Source organism: Enhydra lutris, unplaced genomic scaffold (assembly GCF_002288905.1).
Source record: "Enhydra lutris kenyoni isolate GAN:26980312 unplaced genomic scaffold, ASM228890v2 scaffoldscaffold26, whole genome shotgun sequence".
Lineage (NCBI taxonomy): Eukaryota > Metazoa > Chordata > Mammalia > Carnivora > Mustelidae > Enhydra > Enhydra lutris.
The window spans coordinates 6,481,075-6,489,890 of NW_019154110.1; positions in this window are offsets into that span (position 1 = coordinate 6,481,075).

Below are 8,816 nucleotides of genomic sequence, written 5' to 3' on the forward strand. Positions count from 1 at the left end.
GCCTGCTTGATAGTCTCCCTCTCCCTCTCTCCTACCTTGTGCTCTGTTTCTCTCTCTAAAATAAGTCTTTTAGGAGCACCTGGGTGGCTCAGTGGGTTAACCCTCTGCCTTCCGCTCACGTCATGATCTCAGGGTCCTGAGATCGAGCCCCACATCAGGCTCTCTGCTCAGCAGCGAGCTTGTTTCTCCCCTCTCTGCCTGCTTGTGATCTCTTGCTCTGTCAACTAAATGAATAAATAAAATTTTAAAGATTTTTAAATTTATTTGTCAGAGAGAGAGAGCACAAGCAGAGGGAGCAGCAGGCAGAGCAGGCAGAGGGAGAAGCAGGCTTCCCGCTAAGCAAGGAGCCCAATATGGGACTCAATCCAGGACCCTGGGATCATGACCTGAGCTGAAGGCAGCCACTTAACCTACTGAGCCACCAAGTGTCCCATAAATAAAATCTTTAAATAAATAAATAAATAGGTAAATAAATATAATAAGTCTTTTTAAAAAATAAGTAAATAAATATGGTGGAAAATGCAAAAGGAAGCCATAAAGAGTTTAGAGTTTGACCCCATGAGTCCCATGAGAAGTAGTGTATAATACTGTATTATCCTAATTTTTTAAACAGGTATTTGTTTTGCCTCGAGAAAAATTAAAATTCATTTTTAAAAAGAGAAACAAAGCAAGGTAACATTGTTGCCTCCCTAGTGGGCAAAAGGCAAGAACAAACATGAGGTAGGACACATGGTGGAAGCACAAAGCAGAAACCCAGAGGCACGAGTCTAGTAAAAGGTACATTGTCTCCTGACTCTGGCCACCCCTTGGAGAGACATGCCTCAGCAGGGCTCAGCGGACACACCTTAGGTTGTGCTCCCAGGGAGGGACCCCAGAATGGTGAGGCTAGCTAGGTTATGCTGTGGAAACCCCCAAATCACAGCAGCTTCAAACAAGTCTCTTCTCACTCCTGTTCCTGTCCTGTGAGAGCTGGCGGAGTGGCAGTGCTGTGCCCAACCCGGGCCCTCAGGGACTGGGCGGAAGGAAGCTGCTCTCTCCAAGAGCAGCACCATGGGTAGGTAACACGTGGTCTCCTCAGGTGCCTTCTCTGGAAAAGGAGCTGGAGGGTGGTTCACCTGCCCGTGAATACGTCAGCCCAGAAGTTACACACACAGCCTTTTCTCTCACAGCCCATTGGCCAGAGCCCCACCCGGCTGAAATATAGCCCTCCACACACTCCAGGGGGTGGACAGCTAGAGTTGGTGCACACCGATTCTCTCTACACAGACCCTAACTTCCCATCACCAGAGACATTTTAGGAGGGTTGGAGAAGGCAGGGACTCCATGACTGGGTTGGATGATTCAGGGCTTGGCAGTCAGGGTTACAGACTTCTGCCACAATCAAGCTGTGGACACACTGATTGGTCCCTCCCCTCCACATTACCCGAGTCTGTGACCTGCCATCTGAACCCACTACAACATGGAATGGTTGTTATTTTGAAGCATTAGGGAAATGGAGAAAGCCCACCAAGTTTCAAAATGCCCCAGCCATTCCTGCCTTTAAGGAGAATCTCATCAAACCAACCATAAAGAACACAAACCAATGGGCAAATGAAAATTTGACACAATTTTCAACCACGGCAGAGCTCCATCTCAAACCCCACCATGTCCTTTCAAGTCCAACTTCCCTTTCGTTTCCCTTTCATTGGGTGACATGAGGCCTATGTCACCCACTCCCCCCCTCATCTCACCACTGTGTCGCTCCAGAAGTCCTCATTGGCCTGGACAAACAGAATCTCCCCTGTCCTGTGAGGGGATTCTATTCTAGATATCTCTCCATGTTCAGAATATGCAAAGATTGTTTATCAAATTGGCTCAAGGATTTTCAGACAAGGAAACCTTTTATTATTTTTTGTATTCTTAGTGGGAGAGGGACATAGGGAGAGGGCAAGAAAGAATCCCAAGTAGGCTCCATGCTGAGCTGAGGTGGGGCTCAAGCTCACAACCCTGACATCAAGACCAGAGTCAAAATCAAGAGTTGGACGCTTATCGGACTGAGCCACCCAGGTACTCCCAGGAAATCTTTTTTTTTTTTTAAGATTTTATTTATTTATTTGACAGACAGAGATCACAAGTAGGCAGAGAGGCAGGCAGAGAGAGAGGGGAAGAAGCAGACTCCCCGCTGAACAGAGACCCCGATGCGGGACTCAATCCCAGAACCCTGGGATCATGACCTGAGCCAAAGGCAGCAGCTTAACCCACTGAGCCACCCAGGCGCCCCCCTCCCCCAGGGAAATCTTTAAAACTGGTCTGCTACCATCAATGTAAAGATTATTCCTAGGGCCACATAAGTGTCTTAGAGAGTGAAGTAGTAGTAACAATAATGACAATATAACAAGAGCCAATTTTTATTGAATGTGCCAGGCCCACAGTGGTTTACTGATTTTAACTCTTTTGGTTCTCCCAACACCCCAGGGAGGCAGGATTATTACTCCCATTTTATTAAGGATGAAAGAGACTTAGTAAGTCCCCTAGAAATCCACAACTAAAAACCAGAAGAGCCAGTATATGAACCCATGCAGTCTGGCACAGAGCCCAAGGTTTGGAGTTTTACAAAATTTAAGTTCACAAGAATCCCACTTCACATACCATGTGACCTTAAGAAAATTGTTTTCTGATCTTTGAGCCTCAGTTTCTACTAGAACGCAGGTGCTAACATCTACTTCTCTAGAGGTTGTGGAAGATTCAATGGACTACCCTCTGTAAATTTCTCAGCACGAGGCTAGACATGAAAGCAACAGGGTGAGCTCATTTGGGTATGCATTCTAGCCAAAGTGGCCCTAGACTAGAGTGTTTTTTTTTTTAAGATTTTATTTATTTACTTGACAGAGAGAGATCACAAGTAGGCAGAGAGGCAAGCAGAGAGGGAAGAGGAAGCAGGCTCCCTGCTGAGCAGAGAGCCTGATGCGGGGCTCGATCCCAGGACCCTGGGATCATGACCTGAGCCGAAGGCAGAGGCTTAACTCGGAGCCACCCAGGCACCCTAGACTAGAGTTCTTGATCTCCTTTTGGAGCTCCCCCCAAGCTCTCCCCACCACCATGGTTTTTCATCCGTACCATAGAGACCAGTACTGTTGCACATGGTGAGGCAAAGTGGGTACAGAAATACTTTCATCCTCCCTCTCCCCTTTGACTACTGGGCATTTGGGTCATTTCCAGTTTCACACTGTGGTAATCACTCAGCCTCACATGTTTTGCCTGGGCTTGTACCTGGCTCTACCTCTGGCATCTCCTCCCATTTTCTGAGTCAGACCTCTGGAGGTGCCTGAGGGGGACTGGTTGAGAAGCGCCTCCTGGCACAGCCCTCACCCTGGCCTGGAAAAGGCAGAGAAGATACAGCTGTCTGCCACCGCCCGGCACGAGCTGGGGCCCCGCCTGCCTGTGTCTGGAGAATATCACCCTGAACGAGAAGCTGCGTGATAAAAACGGGTTGGAGCAAAATTCATGGTTATTTCCCCACATCCACTTTTAGTCATTGCTCAGCTTTCACACCGCCCCCCCCCCAAGAGCCACAGGCGGGAGCAAACGTGCACTGCCTCCAGAGAGACGCCCAAGGGTGCCACACCACCTCTTGGCTTTTAACTTCATACTTAGGACACACCAGAGGCTCCCAGGGCCAAGGATTCAAACTAAACTCTGAACCCCAATGAGAAAGAACCAAACCAACTCTCTGAACCCGGAAATGAAAATCCCAAGACAATTTTTCTCCTGAACCATGAAGCAAATCCAAGTTTTTCAAGGGAAACATCCAGTGAAAAATTCTGACCTAGATTATAGGCTTTGGAGTAAAACTGAGCTTCAGTTTCTCCATCAGTAGAATAAGGGTAAAAATTATTTTCTTAGTCCATCCAGGCTACTAGAACAAAACTGCCATAAACTCTCGGTGGCTTACACATGAGAAGTTCATTTCTCACAGTCCTGGAAGCTGGGATGCCCAAGAGCAAGGTGCTGGCTGATTCCATGTCTGGTGACATCTTCCCGGCTCAGAGCTGGCAACTTCCTGCTGTGTCCTCACATGGCAGAAGGGGTAAGAAAGGGGTGAGAGGGGTAAGGGAGCTCCCTGAGGGCTTTTTTATAAGGACACTAATCCCATTCATGAGAGCTCCAGCCTCATGACCTAATCACCTTCCAAGGGCCCCACCTTCTAACACCCACACATTGGGATTAGGATTTCAACATATGAACTGACACTGGGGGGATGGGGGGATGGGGGGGACAAAAATGTTCAGTCCATAAAATGAAGAGCAACATTCCTAGCAGGTCCCCGATACAGACACAGCCCAGGAGCCTTCCCTCCCCAAAACACTCCCCCCACACATGGGAGGCAGTACTGGAGTGAGAAAGGCATGGCTTGGCATTGAAAGAAACTTCACTTACTCACTCTTCTTTCTATTGGACCTCGGTTCTTTCATGTGGAAGGCGGAATAATAGCTTTCTCAGAGGGTATTCACAAGAATAAAGCAAGTTAGTTTCTGTACTTCTCCGTCCTCATCAAGGAGGTGGAGTCCCGAGGGCTGTCCCAGGTGAGCGCACTAACAAGTGGGATCAAGGTCTGGTTGGTGTTTGAGGGCGTTTCTCCCCTCCCCCAGCTGGAAGGTTCCCCTGTGATAACACTGCACATGCAGAAAGCCAGCCCTTCCCCTGCCCTGCTTACTCAGTCCTAGGCAAGGGCCTGGCAAAGAGGGCCCCACAGCTCCCCGCCTCAGCATTGCACTCTGCTATAGGGGTACCCACTCTAGTCAGCTCGTGCCCCCAAACATCTTAAAGAACTTGGAGGGGAATCCGCCCTCCCAGTTTTCACTCAAGACAGGACTGAGCCAGGAGACAAATCCAAGGGACAGTGGTCATTCAGCTCTCAAAATTGCTCCTGGTTCCCACTCTAAGAAGCATCATGACCACATTAAGCTGTCAAGCCTGGCTCCTGATGCTTCCCTGGGATAGACTCTTTCCCCCAGACAACTTTCCGGCAGTTCGCCAGACACATTTGAATCCACTGGCACAAGACGGGACCGACCAGCACAACTGGTTCTCTGCACCAGCCCCGGAGAAAGTTCCAAACTGAGTGACCCGAAGCACAATTGGAACACCTAAACGTTCTCTAAGCTCAACTTGAACCAGTCTCCAGAGGAGGGTCATGGTTTTGACAACAAGAAAAGGGATCCTTTGAATTTTTTTAAAATAAAAAATTTGCTTTAAAACAATCATTAAAATTTTATGACAGTTAGAAATATGAACATCTACTGGAGAGTTGAAGATATTAAAGAATCAGGTTCATCCTCTTCTGGGTGTGATAATGGCACCGCGATGGTGTTTTTAGAAAGGTCATTACTGAACAAATGGATGTTACCAGAGGGAGGGGGGCATGGGGAGATGGGCAAAATGGGGAAAGGGAAGTGGGAAACACAGGCTTCCAGTTAGGGAATAAGTCATGGGAATGGGAATAAAAGGCACAGCGTAAGGAACATAGTCAATGATACTGTAACAGTGTGGTATGGGGACAGACGGCAGCTATGCTTGTGGTGAACAGGACACAATGTATAGAATTCTTGACTCCGTATATTGTACACCTGCAACTAATGTAATATTCTGGGTCAACTATACTCAAAAAAAAAAAAAGAAGAAAATCATATGGAAGAGAATATACTGTGCTGCACTATATTCATCGGGGAAAAAAACCCTATCAGTGGACTCGTGCCATTCACACCCACGTTATTCAAGGGCCAATTGTACATCTAATATACCTCAAACCCCATTGTCAAAAAATAAAGCACGTCTTCTTTAAATTCAAATCACAGAAATGGACCACATAAGAAGCCTCAAATTATACCTCTTTAAATCTGAAAAGGCAGAAATAGAAAACCTTTGCTAGTCACAAAAATAACGATTAAAAGTAGTAAAGCAAAATCTCATACCTAAATATTTTAATTTTTTTTAATAATTCTTGAATTAAAAAAATGAAACCGGACTTTTACTTCCAGGCAAGACAGCCAGGAGTTCCCTCCCACCTGAAACAACCACACCAGGAGAGTTTCAAGACACCAGACATCATTAGCAAAGGGCAGTGTCCCCTGAGTAGCCGTGTTCGGGCCACAGGGCTAGAGGGGGACCCAGGCAGGGCCTGGCAGACTCCGGAGCTGAGGAGACCAAGGTAGCTAGATTTCACAGGACAGCATACCTGAGGAAATTCCAGAAATGCTCAATAGCTCTTGACTCCACCTGCCTCTCTCCATTCTCCTTGGCACTACCTGAGCTCATTCTCAGGAAGATTCTTGCAGCACTACTGCAAGCTAATCACACCACACCCTTCGGGAGCTCCTCACTGCCCTCAGGATGAAGCAGGGCTCCATACTTCATCTAATAAGGCCTCTTGTGATTTGGCCCCTGCTAGTTCTTTCATCTTGTCCCTTATCCCCCTCCTGCCCCACATTTCACACTCCAGCCAGAGTGAGGACGTGCAATGCTCTCCATGTGCCACACTCACTCTTGCCTCTGGCCTTGGGCCCACGCAGTTTCCTCTACTTGGGTTTGCCTCCCTCCTCCCCTTCGCCTGCCCAGACTTCTCCTTAAGACTACTTCCTCCAGGAAACTTCCCCCAGCCCCACAAGACGACGCTAGGCACCCCTCCTGTGGGCTCTCCCCACTTCTACCACTGCATTACCACTCCTACCACTGCTGGGGCGCCTGGAAGGCTCAGTTGGATGAGAGGCTGACTCTTGATTTTGGCTCAGGTCACGATCTCAGGGTCATGAGATTGAGCCCCGTGTCTAGCTCCATGCTCGGTGTGGAATTTGCTTGAGATTCTGTCTCTTCCTCTCCCTCTGCCCCTCCCCTCATTTGCACCCATGTTCTTTCTCAAAATTTAAAAAAAAAAAAAAAAGTGTATCTGTTCATCTTCCCCAGGGAGCTCCCTGAAAGAAAGACTTGACTTTGTCCACTGCTGGGCTCCCAACACCTAGCACATAGGAGGGCACTCAATAAATGCTTGTCCAAAAATCAAGTGCCTGAATAAATGGACAACAGTCACATAGCTACCTTGAAGCAGTCAGCGTGTAATCTGTCTTCCTCTGAAGCCCCCATTCTTTCATTTCTCTGTGGAGTGCTTGGGAAGTGCGGTTTATGGACTGATAGCTTCTGGAAGATTGCCTTCAGGCTATGTTAACTTTTTTTTAATTTTATTTTAAGGTGGCCTCTCCCTCTAAATGAATAGTCATGGTCTCTCTGTCAAACAAATTTATTATTTGACAGAGAGAGGGAAAGAACAAGCAGGGGGAACAGTAGAGGGAGAAGGAGAAGCAGCCTCCCCACTGAGTAAGGAGCCTGATATGGGGCTTGATCCCAGGACCCGGAGATCATGACCTGAGCTGAAGGCAGAGGCTTAACCAATGGAGCCACCCAGACACCCCAATAAATAAAAATATTTTTTTAAATGCAGATGCCTGGGTCTCACCCCAGAGGTTCTTATTTGATGGTCCAGAATACAGCCTGGGCTCCCCCGATGATTCTAGCAGCTGGCAAGTTTGAGGACTGCCCTGAGGGTTACGTTCCCTTTTCAGCATGGTTCCTATTTACTCTTCAAAACCCAGGGCAAACATCACCGCACAGGACCCAGCCCACAGAAGGTGCTCGACAGAGATGTGGCGAACGAACAAACACATAGATGAGTGAATTCTTAACTGGGACGTGCTGCCCGAGGTGGAAACATCCCAGGCTGATTAGCAACCAGGGAGCGACAGTCCGGGAGAATCATGGTCCCCCTAAACCAACAGGAAGGCCTCGGCACTCAGAGGGAGAGCAGCAAGACACGACATAATTGTTGTTCCCTCAGAGGTGATGGAAACAAAGCCAAGGAGATTCAAGATCGTTAAGCGAAGTTCTCTCCTTGGTACTTCCACAGTTGGGCTCAGGGATCAGTTATGAAAATGCTGAATAAATAATGAAATGATAGCCTGGAGGGAGCCTCTGACAGGGAGGGCTCCTGCGGCCGTCTGCAAACACGAAAGGTGTAGGTTTAGTGAACCTGGCAGGTGCGCTAAATCCTGACTCCCGGAGAGGAGGCTGGGAGAAAGGCTGTCCTCCCGCGTGTCGCTGGAAGACTGTGACTGCTCCCAAGCAGCTCACACACCTGTGTACACAAGGCCACCATCTAGGGCCTCACCCCTGGTCACCTAAGAAGCTCTTCCCAAGAAACTGCCCCCAGCCTCTCCACCCCCACACTCCTTGGGGGTTCTGATTGAATCCATCTTGGTGGCGTTTTGTCACTGGGAGTTTAAAAGCCGACTTACCGCCCCCCCCCCCAGCTCCTCCTGCCCTGTCACCCTGCTGGGCAGTTCCAGTGCACAACCAGATGTGAGAAACACCGATATGACCAGAAGGGACATGCCCGTGAAGTGTCAGAATGGCCGTTAGCACACATCTCCACTGCAGTTCTCAGCCCAAAGTCTATACCAGAACCATCTGGGATGCCTTTAAGAAAAACGACTAATTGGGGCACCTGGGTGGCTCAGTGGGTTAAAGCCTCTGCCTTTAAAAATAAAATCTTTAAAAAAAAAAAAAAAAAAGAAAAGAAAAGAAAAACGACTAATTGGGTCCCGCCCCCAGATCATTTTAAAGCTCCCAGGTGATTCCAAGGAGCAGCTGGGCTTGAGTGATGGGGACCCACTAGGCAAAAGTGAGGCATCCCCCAACTCATGCAAGAGTGAGATGTAGTGGGACGCCTGGGTGGCTCAGTTGGTTAAGCAGCTGCCTTCGGCTCAGGTCATGATCCCAGCGTCCTGGGA